This window comes from Grampus griseus, assembly GCF_964374135.1.
Source record: "Grampus griseus genome assembly, contig: HAP1_SCAFFOLD_710, whole genome shotgun sequence".
Lineage (NCBI taxonomy): Eukaryota > Metazoa > Chordata > Mammalia > Artiodactyla > Delphinidae > Grampus > Grampus griseus.
Window position 1 is genome coordinate 64,472 of NW_028132753.1, and position 17,105 is coordinate 81,576.

Consider the following 17,105-nt stretch of genomic DNA (forward strand, 5'->3'; position numbering starts at 1 on the left):
ATAAAAAGAATCTCACGAGCAGAGGGTCAAACTACTTTTGGAATATATGAATTATGCCCAGTGTGATTTTAAATAGATTTTAAACAAAAATATATAAATTTTCACTGATCTATATGATTCTGGGTTCTGAAACTTCTACATGTTACATGCCTGATATATAACACACAATGTCAGTCCCAGGAGAGAGAAGACACTCCAATGAAGCAAGCCAAAGAAACAAGATTCGAACAAGGTAAAGTGATGTGTAGACCAAGACCAGGATTTTTCAGTTCTTTCCTGTCATGCTGTAGCTTCCAGCTCCTGAATGACAACACATGTTTCCCTTGTCCTAGACACACAAGAGTATGTCTCCTCTATGGGGCCTAAGAAGCTCTAGAGTTACATATGTGTAGTAAAGAGTGGACCCAGCCGGCATACTCACAATGACCAAATTGTGTTGATCGTACTTTATTTTAAACCAATACATCGCTCCATGCTGAAGTTGCAATCAATGATATATTTGCTTTCTAGACATGAATGAGATGCCTTACTGGATATACTCCAGGAAGGCCAGAGAAACTGGCTTCTAATCCATACAGAATAATTCATTGATGAATTCCTTTCAGGAGAGCCCCTGATTTATCTAGAATATAAGCCTTACATACCTGGATCCTTCAAACTAGACCAAAGGGACAAATCTAGGCTGCAAGCCTCAATCAGAAATGTGGGATGGTGCTATGCTGACAACTGGTGGTCCCTGACCTATCTTCTGAGATTAGAACCCAGTGTGGTGGATGACCAATTCACGCGTTGAACAAAAGAACACCTCCTACAGGGCAGTGTATGTGTTCATTACAGGTATGGCACTTAGGGCTAAAAGTAACACATGAAGCATATATGATAAGGAGGCACCAGAGTCCAGAGCACGAGCTCTGGAATCACACAGGCTTGCTTCGAATCCCGGCTAAGCCACTACCATCTGTATACCCTGAAGAACAGTCGAAGGTTTAAATGTTCTTTTACCAAATTTCGAAAAACAAGCGAAGAAAGAACCTACCTGCCAGGAAGGGACATCGTGGGGTGCAGCATCCAGTCGCATCAGGGCTCTGCATCCCCTGCTCAGAAACCTTCACCGCCTGGCTCATGGTGATGCTGGCAGCTCAGCAGCCCTGGAGAAGGCGCTCCTGTCTCCAGGGCTCGCGGACAAGCTGGGGAGGTCCACGGAGGTGGCGGGCCACAGCCTGGCAAACTCTGGGTGCCTCCTCCACTCAGCTCTGGGCAGGCTCTCGCCTCTGGGCCCCGTTGCGGGGAAGGGCTGGCCGATACATAGCCAGGGCTGAGGGGTCTGCAGAGCCGGTGCCCAGGCAGGGTGAGCCCTGGAGGAGAAGACTTCCACAGTCCCCAACAGTCTCCGCATGGTGGCCCATCCGGTGCCAAATACCTGCCACCCACAGCGACAAGTCCCAGCCGCTAGAAAGCCCACAAGGGGTCGGGCTCTTTGCCCTCGGGCCGGGTTTCTCCAGGGCCTGGGCTTGTGTGGGGCCCCCATACCACCCCCTGACCCGCCCTTGCTCTGTGACACGTACAGTGCAATGTCAACACCCAGGCTGAGCCGGCCAGTGTTCAGTGCGTGCTAGACCTTGAGAAGACTTAGCAGCTAGGGAGAAGCTCTCCCACTTTCACTCGCTTTTCTCAGATCAGGCAGGCAGCCCATCTCACCCCAAAGCTATGGACACCACACCTCCTTCCCAGGCTATCGTTTTCCGTTCTGCCCCTGTTGTCCCTTTCCATTCTGCCCCCCTTTTCCCCAGCACCCCATTTACGGCTTCGGGTGTCATCGGTGCTGCAGCAGGCAGCACCTCTGACCCCGAAGCTATGGACACCACACCTCCTCCCCAGGCTATCGTTTTCCGTTCTGCCCCTGTTGTCCCTTTCCATTCTGCCCCCCTTTTCCCCAGCACCCCATTTACGGCTTCGGGTGTCATCGGTGCTGCAGCAGGCAGCACCTCTGACCCCGAAGCTATGGACACCACACCTTCCCAGGCTATTGTTTTCCGTTCTGCCCCTGTTGTCCCTTTCCATTCTGCCCCCCTTTACCCCAGCACCCCATTTACGGCTTCGGGTGTCATCGGTGCTGCAGCAGGCAGCACCTCTGACCCCGAAGCTATGGACACCACACCTCCTTCCCAGGCTATCGTTTTCCGTTCTGCCCCTGTTGTCCCTTTCCATTCTGCCCCTCATTTCCCCAGCACCCTATTTACGGCTTCGGGTGTCATCGGTGCTGCAGCAGGCAGCACCTCTGACCCCGAAGCTATGGACACCACACCTCCTTCCCAGGCTATCGTTTTCCGTTCTGCGCCTGTTGTCCCTTTCCATTCTGCCCCCCTTTTCCCCAGCACCCCATTTACGGCTTCGGGTGTCATCGGTGCTGCACCAGGCAGCACCTCTGACCCCGAAGCTATGGACACCACACCTCCTTCCCAGGCTATCGTTTTCCGTTCTGCCCCTGTTGTCCCTTTCCATTCTGCCCCCCTTTTCCCCAGCACCCCATTTACGGCTTCGGGTGTCATCGGTGCTGCAGCAGGCAGCACCTCTGACCCCGAAGCTATGGACAGCACACCTCCTTCCCAGGCTATCGTTTTCCGTTCTGCCCCTGTTGTCCCTTTCCATTCTGCCCCCCATTTCCCCAGCACCCCATTTACGGCTTCGGGTGTCATCGGTGCTGCAGCAGGCAGCACCTCTGACCCCGAAGCTATGGACACCACACCTCCTTCCCAGGCTATCGTTTTCCGTTCTGCGCCTGTTGTCCCTTTCCATTCTGCCCCCCTTTTCCCCAGCACCCCATTTACGGCTTCGGGTGTCATCGGTGCTGCAGCAGGCAGCACCTCTGACCCCGAAGCTATGGACACCACACCTCCTCCCTAGGCTATCTTTCTCCGTTCTTCCCCTCTTTTCCCTTTCTATTCTGCCCCTGTTTTCCCCAGCCCCCCTCCATTTACGGCTTAGGCCGGCATCGGTGCTTCAGCAGGCAGCAGCTCTGACACCAAACCTATGGACACCACACCTCCTTCCCAGCGCTGTCATTTTCCAGTCTGCCCTGTCTCCACGTAGAACCGCTACCTATTTCACACGGCTGTTCCTAGTTCTGGGAACACACCACTCACTGGTAGCAATGCCTCAGCCCATGCCTCGACTCATTTACCTGCAACGCTGGCCAACAGATAGACCAACACTTCAAAGTTATGACAGAAAGTTGAGTAAGTTATACGCTTGGAATTGCATTTATTATTATTAACAAGCACAACTGTAGTGCTTAGACTATAACAAGTAATCTTCTAAGTGCTTAGCAAATATTAACTCACTTAATCCTCATAATGGCAACCCTATAGGTAGGTAATGTTCATAATATTCACCTTTTTGGGGGGAAACTGAGGCCCAGAGGGGTTGAATAGCTTGTCTAATGCCACACAGTAAGTAGCGGGCAGAAACCCAGGATGAAAACCAGACCGTCGAGACTTTCATCACTTTGCTGTGTCACCTTAATAGATGTTGTGGTTAGGGAAGGGACTAAACTGACAAGACTCTGAACTTGAGAAGGGAGAAATTAGAAAGTGACTGATCCTAGAAACTAGAGAGGATTTCAGCTCAGAAATTTCTGGTGATGAGACCCGGAAGAACAAGAACATGGTTGGATTATTAACTTGGGGTAGTATCTGAATCCATTGAGAAATGGTTTTGTCTTGTTTTTTTTTTTTTAACTTAGAAAGGCCAGTTGGATGAAGATTAATGAAAAAAAAAAGTAGAAAGGAAAAGAGGAAGGTGCCTGAAGTGAGACATAACCTCTTCCCTGTAAGTACTACGGGTGGGTGTCCTGTGGGAAAGGATGGAGCTCTCTCTACAGGTTTGTCACCAGGATGAACAAGGAGGAACATGGCAACCATTGTACTGGTTTTGATGATTCCTCAAAAACCAAGGCTTTAGTTTCCAAGAACTACCCACAGTAGCACACCTACCGTGTGTCAGACATGCCACCAAGTGTGTTTCCAGTCACACATTTTAATTGGAGAAATAGTTCCTATGAGGTACGCATTAGTTCCCTATGGCTGCTGTAACAAATTACTACCAATGAGCTTGCGTAAAACAAAACACACTCATTCTCTTATGGTTCTGGAAGACAGAGGTCCAAAACCAGTTTCCCTGGGCTGGAACCAGGAGTTGACAAGGCCGTCCATCCACCTTCTAGAGGCTCTAAGGGAGAATCTGTTTCCTTGACAGCATTCCTTGACTTCTGGCCACATCAATCCAACCCCAACTTCATCATCACATTCTCTTTGGAGTAAAAACTCCCTCTGCCTCTCTCTTACGAGAACACCAGTGGTTACATCTGGGTCCATCCAGGTAGGCCAGAAGAATCTCCCCATCTCAAAACCCTTACTTTCATCCCATTGGCAAAGTCCCTTCTGCCATTTAAGGTGACATTCACAGGTTCTGGGGATTAGAAGGTGGACATTTGGGGGCAATGGTACTATTCAGTCTACTACAAGGTAGATACTATTATCTTCCTCAGATGTAGGAAATGAAGTTTAGGGAAGTAATTTGTCTCAGGTCTACAATTTCCAGAGTAGAGATTTAAATTCTGCCAGTGAGACTTTAGGACACACTCTAAACAACTTTAACCTGTGTCCTTAATTACTGCATAATCCTTGGTTAAGAGTCACACTTAGGTATCAAGACCCAACTGAATATAACACAAGTACTGTCTCCTCTTTCACTATGTTTGCCTGGTGTATTTATGAATCTTGCCCAGAGCAGAAGAGTTCAGAAAATTGTTATGCACCTTTACTAGGAGAAAGCATTTACTGTTTGATGTGCACGGAGTAATGGAAGGCTATTTAAAGTAAAATAAAATAAAATAAAATATGCCACCAAATCGTCAAGTGTCACAACAGAGGTAACCCCGTGGGAGTCTTGAGGAGACTAAAATTATCTCCAATTGTGCAGGTGAGAAAAGTGTCACTAAAGGCAGTTGTAGTTCAGCCAAGCCCTACGGCACAGAAGTAGGAATTTGGATAGGTACGAATGGGAAAAAAGACATTTTAGGCATGGGAAACAGTTTAATGCTGAATGGATGAGAAATATACGTTAGACCTTTCTAAATCAACTGGCTTATTATTAACTCAGTAAATCAGATTTGGTCAGTCAAACTAGCTTTAGCTGATTACTTATCCAGGGCATAGCTGTTGAGAGTAATTTTTGTCATAGAACAGTAAATAAAATTGTTGAACTATAACTTTAGGCTTGCTAAGTGAAATAGATTGCTCTAGCTGATGTTCAAGTGACTTACTTGGGACTATTCACGAAATTGGGGGTTAACAACTGCTTAAGACAACATAGAGAATTGATCTTAAATAGTACTTGAAGTAGTTACTGTGTAAAGTATCTGTTCAGTAGCTCATGGTAAATGGATGTTTATAATCCCCACTGGACAACCAACTGCTTTTTTGCAAATGGTAATGTGAATTGCTGTCGCATAAACTATAGTAATGACCACCTATCTAATTTGTTGTCCAAACCAGAAATCTTCTAACAATACTGGTCTCCTAATAAAAGTAAGCATGAAGCTAACACACACTGGGTGTCTCCCGTGTGCCTGTGCATGCATCTATATCTCACTGAACCCCCATAACAGCCCCCAAGAGAGGGACTCTGAGTGTCCCCATGCTGCTGGTGGAGAAACAGGCACAGGAAGGTTCAATAGTCTATCTACCTAAGATAACACAGAGGGTGGGAGAGCCTGTTTTTAAACCATCTGCCTCCAATTCCAGGTGCCAGGAGCCAGATTCAGCCTACAGGCCTCTTCTGCTCATCTGGAGGCGAACCCATGTGTAAGGATTAGTCAAATCCTGTCTTCAATCCTCAAGGTAGCTTGAACACTTGCACGTCCTCCAAATAACATGTAGCATAAGCAATAAGATGTTTGCCCCGGGTATTGTCCAGGAACTTGGAATCAGCTGTGTCTAGTTAGGCTGAGCTGGTTGAGACTGGAGAGGACCACCGATCTTCCACCTGGGCCAGTGCCTTTTGACCTCCTGCCATCAGAGGGCCGAAAACTACAGCCTGAGAATGTGCTGAGCCCCGTAGCCTAGTTACGCCAGCTCAGAACAATGACGAGCACACCTTTTTCCAATCACCTTTGCTCATGCTCCCTATGCCTCATACTGCCCTGCTTCTTTATTCTTTATCCCATAGATACCCCAAGCCCCTTGCCTTTGGGGAGGCGGATTTGAGACCTATTGTCACGTCACTTCCTCGCTTGGCTGCCTTGTGAATAAACCTCCTCTTTGCTGCAAACCTCAGCGTGTCAGTGTTTTGGCTTGCTGCGCCTCAGACAAAATGGTAGGGAGCTGTGGTAAAGGTCCCTTGCCTGTGAGGGAAGCTGGTTACTAGTAGTCACATTGCGGATGTTTTCTCCTCCCGGGGTGGGGGGGCAGACGTCCTGCTCTTCCAGAAAGAAGGGAGAAAGGCAGGAGCTGGACCCTTGCTCTCAGGGTCACCGTCACCTAGGAGCTCGTTAGAAGCACAGAATCCAGGCCCCACCCAGAACTACTGAATTACAGCCTGCATTTAACAAGATCCACAAGAGAGGCATACCCATAGTAAAGTTGGAGAGGCACCAAGCTGGAGTCCACGTAGCAGAGAAGCAGACAGGATTCTAGACCACGCAGAGTGTTAAAGGCCAACAGTTTGTTTTCTATTCTCAAAACAATGTTTTTGAGCCATGTTTATGAGCAATGTCCCAACTTGCTTTTAAGGTTTCTTGTGTGAAGAATGGATTGGAAGGAAACAAGATATATGGACACTGGTTAGGACCTCATTGCAACAGACAGGCAAGTTCGGTATTAGGATGTTGAGGAAGAGTTGACAGATTCAGAAGAAATTCAGGAGATAAACTGAAGCGGGCTTAATGGGGTATGAGATGGAGGAAAGGAAGGTCTTAGGGAATTAAAGGGTTTACTACACGTATGAGCAAAGCCTCAAAATTAATCCTTTGAACGTACAGAGGTAGAGCTCTCAAAGGACACCGGTTAGGAAGCAACTGTACGCCCTTTATAATTCCAAGAGACGACACAGATCAACTGTTGCGATGGAAAATTCGGCGGTACCGGTGCCTTTTTTCACTCAAACTTAGTTCCAGTGACTATTACTCACATTTTCTGTGCCTAAACAACACAGCTTGAGGAACTGAAGGGGATTCCATCCTGGTAATTAAGGAGGGTCCCCAACACTGACAGTCCCATCTTAAAAAGCAGTCCCCCTGCATTTTACCCGAGGAGCAATGGCCAGAGCCTCCCTTTTAAAACGATGGGGAGAAACCAGAACATCACACACTGTCCCTTTCAGCTACTGTGAACTGAGCCGCGAGACGACCAGTACCCCCTAGCACAGCGCGGACGGGCCAGCGCGCGGGGGCCACTGTGACAGGCGACAGCACAAGAGACGAAGCCCAGGCCCAGGGGCTCTGAGCTCCACCGGCAACGCCCAGGGGCCAAGGCGTATTACCTTTCCGGGATGTGCTTCCCGCCCTTCCTCGTGGCCGACGAACTGGCTCATGTCACCCCCAAGATACCGCCCACCCAACGCCAGGACTGCCAAAGTCGCCAACCCGGCCTCCCCGGTGCCAGCACAAGGCCACGAACCACAGGCGCCTAGGCACAAGCCCACGCAGCTCGCGGACCTCCTCCTACCGCGCATGCGCCACCGCGGGGCGTCTCGAGATGACTCTCAGCACGCAGGCGGATTAACGCGCTTGATTGGTAAAGAGGATTCTGATGCCTGCAATTTCCCTCCTTAGCCGGAGGCTGGGAGCACACGTCCATTAGTTCGTGTGTGTACCCTTCAGAATTCCAATCATACGGGACATGGAAAGTTGTCCGACTCTCCCAGTTCCTTGTGTGGTTCTTCCAGATATTTCCCAAGTGCTTACATTCACACTTGTATCTTGTATGTAAGTATTTGTACGTAACAGGTATCCTGTAGTTTATAGAAGAGCAGCACACTAGACACATACTATATACATAGTCTACAATGTGTCTTGGATAGTGACGCTGTTATCTTTCTAAAATATAAACTTGGCTGGATTGCTCTGTTGCTTGAACATCTTCACTTAGCACAGAATACAGCCCAGGTTGTTAGCATAGCATTGAGAACTCTTTATAAACAAGTATCAGTCTGTCTCTCCAACTGAATTAGAAGTTCAAACTATGACTTCCAAGGACCTACATCATCCACCTCCCTCCTTTGCCCTGCCAGCCTCCCCTGATCTCATTCTCTACTGCCCTGCCCTCACTCACTTTCCCCTGTCCAGCCACACTGGCTTCCTTACTATTCCTCAAACATGCCAAGCACAGTCGTGCCTCAGGGACTTTGCACCTACTATTCCTTCTGCTTCAGAACACACCCTCCCACCCCATCTCCACTCTCCCAGAACACACCCTCCCACCCCATCTCCACTCTCCCAGAACACACCCTCCCACCCCATCTCCACTCTCCCAGATAGCCAATGGCTTGTTTCTCACTTCAAGGCTCTGCTCAATCGACATCTTAATAGAGGGGACTTCCCTGATCACCTACCACATTCCCTCACCTCTTCATCTTCTTTTGTTATTCTCCAAAGCACTTACCACCGCTTGACACTCCATATATTGACTTATTTATTCATCTCTCTCCCCCACTAGAATGGAAAGTACATAAGGGCAAGAACTTTGTTCTCTTCCTACTTCCTAGAACAGTGCCTTCAATTTAGAAGGTGTTATACAACTATTTGCTGAAAATCAATGTATGACTTCTTTGCCCTTTCACACTACCCTCTAGTCACACCAGAGGCTGCCCCTCCAGAGCACAAGTTCAAGCCCTGTGCCTTCTGTACCTGTCCCCAATACCTGGGCTGTCCTTTCCTCATTCCGGCAAAATCCTCTTCCCCCAAGCCCAGCTCAAACGCTGTCTCCTCAGTCAGGCCTTCCTCACTTTCTCCTCTATGTTCCTGCTGCACTTGATTCTTTTATCATAATTAACCCACTTATACTCACTACATGTTTCTCTTCCTAGATAACTGTAAGTTGCTACTGAACAAAGACTTCTACTCACCTCTGTATCCCCGTGCCCTAACAACAAACCTATAAGGCTCTCGGTGTTTACTGAAACAATTTATTTTCTGAGTCTCTACCAATTCTAGGGAGTGCATAGTATAGTCTCCTCCTCATTATCAGTGAGCCTGGCACCTGTGGGAGGGCCTTACAGCAGAGGAGAGTCACCAATGGATCATAACTAAGGTCCTGAGACTGCAATGGCAGACAGCATGGTGAAGTTAGCCCACTGCATGCAGAAGACCCACAGAGGAGTCAGCATATGCAATGGACTACACTTGGTATAACATGTGAACAATCAAGGTTTACAAACGTGTTCTCATGCACTTGTAAGGATCTTCTAGCCCACGCGGAACAGACAGAACACACACAAAGGAGCCTGGAGGAAGTGAGTAGGCCGGCAGCTGCGCCCTAACATCTTAAGAGGGAACATTTCTGTGACTACAGTTTAAACAAATCAGATAATTTGCCTCCTTTCTAGACACCCTGGTTATCACAGGACAGGCCAAGCCTCTCAAGTTTTAAAGCTAAAGTACACGGAAGATCTGTGAAGAGGGCTTAAGATATTTAAGAGCTAGTACCTGCATTAAGCAACCAGGTTATAGAATGAAAATTTATCTTGAAATGCCCGTCTCTCCCTCTCTCTCTCGCCTCCTATCCCCTATCTTCCCACCTCCATCTCTATGCCTTCTCCCCTACTCCCTGTTTTATGTATATACGTGCATCATTTTATATATACACGGAATATTTACTGTCTGTTACGTTTATTTAATAAAGTGCACACTCCTCAGGCTAAATTTAGAAAGAGGACAAAATGAACACTTTCGCATGGGCGTCAGTGGTGTTCCAAAGACAAAAGATTCCTCAGCCTTAAAACATGGCAAACACCACGTTCCTTCTGATAGTTAGATGCTAGAAAAAGGCAAGTGGATCCTTAAAATTCACACGCTATTAAGACCTACTATCAACAGAGTAGATCTTAAAGCGGAAACAAGAAAACACCAGCCTTTTAAGTTCTTCCTGTCTGAAGATAAGAATAAGAGGTGGTAGTGTTCTTCCTCACTTGCACCGAAGTGTAAAAGCGGCAAAAATATCTTCAACACATATATGATGAGGAAGCCGCTCTTCTGGTCCACTCTGTTTTGTTTTGCTTCTAGGGATCTGTCTCACTCGGAACCTTTGCTTTTTGTTTTCTCTTTTATGTACGCTAAGAACCCGAGAGTCTTAACCTTTTCTTCCACCTCTCAACCAATAAATAGGACACAAGAACATTTTTATGTTTTTATGTATTTTCCATTCAAATTTTTAAAAAAGAGATAAGTAAGCTAGCTCCGTTCATATTTCTCACAAAAATCACTTTCCAAACTAAACTAAATTGTTTGTGACCATAAACAGGAAAAAACACCGTACTCTATTAGCACCATCTGACATTTCCACCTTAATGTTACCAAACACAACTTGACACTAATGTCAGAACTATTAAAAATGTTAAAAACCCCCAAGCCCACTCAAAATGCATACCAAAGTTCAGGTAAAGGAAAAACAAAAACAAAAACAAAAGCAACTCACCGTTATCTTTATGTTCTTTCAGAAACCCATTAACAACACACTGGAATTTAAAACTAGCGTCGTCATCTGACACCTGATGCCCAATTGTACAACTTTTTAAATAAGGAATAGTTTCTGGTAAGTCCTATAAGGCAAAACCATGAAAATATGTATTATTTCCTTTGTAGGGAAAGAATAAAAAATTAATTAGAGAAGGCAGACTATAAACCAGGAGAGTACATTAAACTTTGTATGTCAGTCATTCTGATGAGAGCCATTTTTTCCAAAGCTGCTTTAACCAGTAATTATCACTTGATTTTCATTAAAACTGCAGAACGGACAGTTACCAGGCATGCAAAAAGGAAAAGCAAATCTATGTGAATGAATGCACATGTAACTCAAAATGATATAAAGAGTTCTACCTACACTTATGTTCTATCTTACATTTCAAGGGCCATAAAGCGGCTGTGATTTAAGGAGAGTAGTAGAACAGAGTCAGAAGAACTTGGATTCGAATTAGGAAATAGAGGCAATTTCAGGCATTGTTGAGAACTGGTATTCTTGAGGTGGGAGAAAGTAGACTATCAATAGAAGACAGAAAAGGATAAGTGAAAATTCTCTAGTTCTGAATTTAAATGGAAAGTAGCAGCAGGAACCTATGACATATTTTAAAAATATTAAAAACAAACATACATATTTCCTAGCTCTGACCACTGAAAAAGTCTAGAAACAACTGATGTCATGTCAAAAGGACTCAGGAGTCACCGAGAAGCTCCAACTGGCCAAAGACAGGGCCTCAGTTAGAATAATAACTGTAACGGAGTCCACGGTGATAGGAATAAATAAAATTTTACAAAACTGCTCACCACTGGAGGATATTTGTGAATCAACTCATTATTCTGAAAACTGTTAAATAAAAGAAGAGAATCATGCCTCTACAACTGGGCAACCAAACAGCTGATGAGGGGAATCTTCTCCTCGTACAAATATACCCAGCTAATAAGTGAAAAAAAGAACAACAGAATTCACCATTCTTTGAAGCCTCAACTGAATTAATGGATGTAGCTATGAATCATCAGTGACTGCTAATACCACAGAAAGACACAATTATATATGTCTCCATGGAAGAACACATCATCACCTATGAAACTGTCTCGCCAAAACAAAACATGCAAGCTTCATTCGGATCAACTACCAATTTACAGGAAATAAAAGGACTGAAGAATATGTTACCAACACATGGAATGTAATCATCGACATCTAGATGGGAAAGATTACCTGGTTTCTTTAAAAACAAAATTCAAGGAGGAAAAAAAAGTGAGAGAGACATGGAGGGAGAACCTATAGATTAAACAAGACTTCAGAGACCTAACAATCCACGGCAAAGTGTGGACCTTATTGGGATCTAATTCAAAATTCTTATAAACAATTTTTTATGACGTTTAGGAGACAACTGCAAATTTGAGCACTCCCTGGGTATTTAATATTAAAAAATGACATTAAGGAATAAAAGTCCTATATTTTAAATGCACGTACCAAAAACGTACAGGTGTAATTACATGCTGTCTCGGAGCTGCTTCAAGATAATATGGAATGGGGTGAAACAGGTGGGGGTACAGATAAAACATGACAGCCATCAGCTGGTAAATAAGAAAGCTGGATGAGTTCATGGGTATACAAGGAACACTTACAGTATTTTTATACTTTTGTATATGCTTAAAATTTGTGATAATTGTTTAAAAACAAGACGACCCTGTAGAAAACAGTTTGGCACTTTCTCAAAGGTTAAGTGTAGAGCTACCGTATGATCCAACAACTCTGCTACTACCTACGCTGCACATCTAACAGAACTGAAAGCAGGGATTTGAACAAATATCTGTACACCAATGATCATAGCAGCATGATTCACAATACCTACAAGGTGGAAAACAACCAAGTGTCAATCAACCGTTGAATAACGAACTATGGTCTATATACACACAATGCGATTTTCTAAGCCAAAAAAGAAACGGCATTTCGTTACGTGCTATAACATGGATAAACCTTGAAAACATGATGTTTAGTGCAATAAGCCAGACACAGAAGGACAAATACTGCAGATTCCACTTACACGAGGTACCTAGAATAGGCCAATTCACAGAGACAGAAAATAAAATAGAGGTTACCAAGGGTTGGTGGGAGGGAAAATGGGGTTGTTACTGTTTGATGGTTACAGAGTTTTTGTCGAGGATGATGAAAAAGTTTTGGTTATAGACAGCGGTGATGGTTACACAACACTGTAACTGTACTTAATGCCACTGAACTGCATATTTATAGATGGTTAAAATAAATATGATTTCTCTATATTTTACCACAATAAAAAAAAAGGAATAACAGAGCTGAAATTTCAATTCTTCCTTTTCCGAGAGTCAGTTTCATCGTCTGTAAAATTAGTAATTGTAGTTGTCTATCCTCTGAGCTTAGTGCAGGGTAAGCACTCAGTAGGAGATAGCAGTACTACTTCCACTTCAAGAGCAAAGGATTGCTGTGAAGATTAACTAAGTCAATGGATATGAAAGAACTTTCTAAATGGCAAACTGCTCTACAAATATTAAAAGACATTAGGTGTTACTGTCTCCCAAGGCCATGGAACAGGTCAGAAGAAGGATAATTCTTTTGCACTGGAATGTCCTACATGGGCCAAGAGAATCTATGGGTTTCTGTACTATATCAGAAGGCATTAGGAAAAGGAAGCATAAAACTTAGAGAACAATTGTCTTTTACAGTGATGCTTAAACACGCTCAAGCAACTGCTTAAAGTAAGTGCTAAAGACATAATGGACATACCTTTCCTTTTAGGATACTACTGTAACTACTAAAAGTTTACTTCATTTTCAAAATATAGAACATGGAAGCTTATAGAATTTCTTAAGCATATCTAGAGCCTACTGCCAAATACTATAGTTCAATTCATATCTTTAATCTCATTTTGAAACAGCAATTACAAATGTGTATTTAAGGAAACCACTAGCTTCCCTTTTTGAACCCACGAGAGAAGGCCAGGATTCACCTTAGCCTAAGATGATAATTACTGAACTACCATGAATTATTACAGTATCAGAAAGAAGGTCATTTTCAATTACGGCTTCCATTTACCTCTGGCTTGTAATAGCGGCGAGTATTTGTTAAGTCAATAATCAGCCCAAGTTCTTCATTCTGTCCTTGGATTTTGTTAAGAGATCCAAGGGGGAGAAACGTTCTTCTGGAGCAAGATTCTTTTCAAAACTCTGTCAGAAAGAATAAAATAAGGAAGAACATATGTTTAAAATCCTTTACTACATTATCCATTTATTCAAACCCTGTGATGCTAACATATGAGATTCAAAGTAAAGTTTCCTCCTCTGGAGTTTACAAGCGATATTACAATCCTTTCTTCCAGAGAGATTAGACGGAAGAAAATAAGCTCACTTCTATAGAGTTATTTCTGTGTTTGTTTATTTCATGTTGGTCTCCTAACCTGACTCTAAACTCCCAGAAGGCAGGGACCACATCCATTTTGCCTACCACCGTATTGCCAGCTCCAAGCAGAGTGCCTGAAAATAAGACACAGAAATAAATACTTCTTGAATATCTACATATAGGAAGGATGGCTTTCACTGCTAAATATTCTTTCATGTATTTGGCTTATACATGTACCCTGTTCCATTGATCTCTTTGGTTATTCAAGTGTCAGCAACACACACTTTTTTTTAAAATTAGTAGACTCGTTTTAGAGCAGTTTGAGATTCACAGCAAAACTGAGCAAAATGTACACAGTTCCCACTTACACCCTCTCTCCTTCACCCCACACAGCCTTCCCCATTATCAACATGCCATACCAGTGTGCTTCATTTGTTAGAATTCATGAACCAACACTGACACATCATTACCAATCAAAGTCCATAGTTTATTGCATTCATGGTACAAGTAACTGACTATTTCTTTATTTCTAGTATAGTCATCCCCAAACATTTACATACTGAGATACATATTACTTTCTTATAAATTACTTTATTCTTTATTTATAGTTAGGGCATTGCATTGTTTTTTTTGTTTTTTAATTAAGTACAAAAGTTGGTTGTATTTGTCTATGAATCCCATTTCTGGATAGTAAAAGAGGTATTAAAAAGTATTTGCTATAAAAAGGGAAAATGGAGTACGACAGGGTTGAGAGCCAGGGCTCTATATGGTGAATTCAGATTTCTGGAAGAATACGGTATTAACTTTTGCTCACCTTTTTTAAAGGAACTTTGAAAGCAGTGAAACGAGTCCCAGGCATCCGCTGTTCAACTGGGAGATAGTCTTTCCACCTGTTAATATATTTTTTGTTAGGCAAATTGTATGTTAGGCTGTTTCCCTGCATAGGATGAATGCGCCTTGAAAATGGAAATCATATCCCTCTACATCGGCTCCCAGGTGGTCCCAGCGTCCCGACCCCGACCCCGGCCGCGACACACTTTCCACAAACTGACACACACGGAGCCCGCGCGAGGGCCGGGTCGCGCGGGCCTCCCCGCCGGGTCGCCTGGAGGCCGGTCCCCCGCAAGCCGAGCGCACGAAAGGGCGCCCCAAAGGCGCCGGCCCAAGGCGCCCGCTGCGCTTTCCCTTCGGAAGGTGGGCTGCGGGGCCCAAGCGTAAACCCTGACACAAGGAACACGCGCACCACACCGCCACGGGGGACGAGAGGCCGGGCGCCCACCTAGCCGGACACGCTGCATTTCTGGAATCACCGGACGCCTGTGTACATTTCCGTCTGGCCTGTCATTTTCCAAAGGCCACTCAAGATCAGGGGACAGAACGCCTCCTCTCCAAGTGTCCTGCCAGCCCACCCACTCAAGATCAGAGGGACAAAATGCCTAACTAAAACAAAACAAAACAGAAACACAATAAAACTGGAGAGAGGGAGGAAAGGGTGACCTGAAAAAAAACAACAACAAAAAAAAACTAAGCACGTTGACAGCGCTAAGAATAAACTACCAGGAAAAAGAAACCCTACATGTCAGATCCTAAAGTACAGAAGGGCAAGCCCGCCGACATTCCAGGCCCGGGGGGACCGGGGTCCCCAGCCCTGCAGAGCCAACCGCAGACCGGCTCGGGCGCCCCGCAGAAGCGCGGGGTCCCCGCGGCCGAGTCTGTGCCCCCCGGCCGGCGCCGGCTCCCCTCTGCCCACCCTGCGCGCGGGGGCTGGAAACTGCCGCGGAGAACCACGGCGGGGCGGGAAGGGGGGCTCCAAAGAGGGTCTGGCGACTCGAGTCGCTCCGTTTCTCAGTGGGCTCAGCGCGCGCCGTTGGGGAAGAGGAGCTGGGTTCCGGGAGGAGGGGACGGGCGGCACTTACGTAGACCGGCAGCGGCCACGGGCAGACGGCGGGCTCGGTCCCCAAGAGCGACTCCAGCCTCAGCTCCAGCTTCTCCCCCATGTCTTCGCGCGCGGCCCATATAGCAACTTTGAATTTTAATAATAAATACATATATGTATCAAACATTAATAAAAGAATAAAATGATCCAATATGAGTACATTTGCTCTTGTTTTGCAATTAGTTCCAGGATTCTATTTTAGATTACTACTTCATATCTGCGAGAGTTGGGTGTGTGTTTGTGTGTTTGGTTTTGTGGAAGCTGCATTGTGCTAAATTTTACATTTCTTTCTTGAATTAAATGGCTTTTGTTATCCCTTGGGAATACAGCAACAGCAGATTACTGAAGACAGCGACAGCAGATGACTACCTACCAGTGGAAAAGTGTAAGTAGCAATTGTAGCCGCTAGTGATTCTGAAATTGCCTTAACTTTGTCCTTATAAAAGTGCTCCAAGAATTACACAAATCCACAGATTTGCTATCCATATTCAAGTCATTTATGTAGACAAAGAATGTAGCCAGCCTTATCGGTAACACAGGATGTTATAGCCATCAAGCCATCAGCCACTGAAGCCACACCCAAAGCCGCACCCTGAGGGGATTCAGGATGGAGTAAACAGGATACTGGCCCTAGATAATTAAAGTGAACATCAAGGGACTGATTTCCAGGAGACGAGATTCTTGCATCTCACCATATATAGAAAAGTGCTACATTTATTAACTTAAGATGTCTAGTTTCTTTAATTAACAGTAATCTTTTGATGTTCCAACTACCTGGGTTTTTTTTTGGAAGAACCTCTAAATACCCTGCGCCCTCCTTACCTCTTCACAGCTATCTGAGAGGCTGTCTCCTGATTTCAGTCCTCAGTATGTCCTCCACATAAAACATAATTCTCAATTTCTAGGTTGTGCATTGAAGTCAACACACGAAAATACAAGGATAAAACACATTTTCTACCATATTAAATTTTTTCGTTCATTAATTCATCCCGAAGTCATTCAACACGCATCTTCTTATTGAATACTGATGAGGGGTCAAATGCTATGCTAAACACTCAGTA

General features: G+C 44.9%; 1 protein-coding gene across 9 annotated transcripts in view; it reads right to left on the reverse strand.

The window, feature by feature from the left end:
- LOC309817840 (uncharacterized protein) overlaps positions 1 to 17,105 on the reverse strand; it is a 36,956-nt gene that overhangs the window by 8,660 nt on the left and 11,191 nt on the right. For 4 of the 9 annotated variants that reach the window (XM_082682118.1, XM_082682116.1, XM_082682115.1 and 1 more), the window contains exons 3-5: positions 16,025 to 16,131; positions 14,923 to 14,998; positions 13,806 to 13,936 (exon numbers count right to left, since the gene is read on the reverse strand). The gene's annotated coding sequence lies outside the window, so the exon portion shown is untranslated. Of the gene's footprint in view, positions 1 to 1,036; positions 1,278 to 13,805; positions 13,937 to 14,166; positions 14,243 to 14,922; positions 14,999 to 15,387; positions 15,735 to 16,024; positions 16,132 to 17,105 lie in introns of those variants that run through there. The other 5 variants (XR_014296275.1, XM_082682121.1, XM_082682117.1 and 2 more) reach the window with 4 other exon arrangements.